Raw genomic sequence first — 575 nt, 5'->3', positions numbered from 1 at the left:
TGTGAAGTTGTGCCCGGGAAGAAGGGAGGGGTGGAGGGAAGGTGTTCTGAGATTTCGTTTTATTTCTCATTTACCTTACTCTGGCTGATTTGTAATAAAAAGTGAGCTAATTTTCCCTAAGCTGAGTCTGTTTTGCCCTTGATGGTAATTAGTGAATGATCTCTCCTGTCCTTATCTCGACCCGCAAGTTTTTGTTATATTTTTCTCTCCCCTGTCCAGCTGAGGATGGGGGAGTGATAGAACGGCTTTGGTGGGCGCCTGGCGTCCAGCCAGGGTCAACCCATCACAACCTGTAACAGAATTTTCATTTGAAGCAAACTTTTTTAAACATTGGCTCTCCAGTGAGAAAACTTTAAAAAAAATTAACGAACAAGACAACTTTATTAGTACATGTGACACTACCTTCAGGAAAACCTTAATCTTTTGCAAAAAAATCAAGTTTGAGCTGTCAAACTATCATCATTGAAAGGATTTGGATATTGAATTTTATCTTACTTGCTAGTGTACCTCAGAGTCCATTTTTAAGGATAAACTGATAAGGTCTTAAAGATGGAGATTTAAAATGAAATGTTAAC

The 575-nt window shown here is 38.6% G+C and overlaps 1 protein-coding gene across 1 annotated transcript in view; it reads right to left on the bottom strand.

Moving 5' to 3' along the window:
- Window positions 1–575, bottom strand: part of EPB41L2 (erythrocyte membrane protein band 4.1-like 2) — a 71,951-nt gene that overhangs the window by 69,879 nt on the left and 1,497 nt on the right. The gene's annotated exons all lie outside the window — the stretch shown is intronic.

The sequence above is a fragment of the Haliaeetus leucocephalus genome, unplaced genomic scaffold, assembly GCF_000737465.1.
Source record: "Haliaeetus leucocephalus isolate CR32 unplaced genomic scaffold, Haliaeetus_leucocephalus-4.0 Scaffold450, whole genome shotgun sequence".
Classification (NCBI taxonomy): Eukaryota; Metazoa; Chordata; class Aves; order Accipitriformes; family Accipitridae; genus Haliaeetus; species Haliaeetus leucocephalus.
Note: the sequence above shows the minus strand (reverse complement) of the source record. Positions and strands in the feature narration are given on the sequence as shown.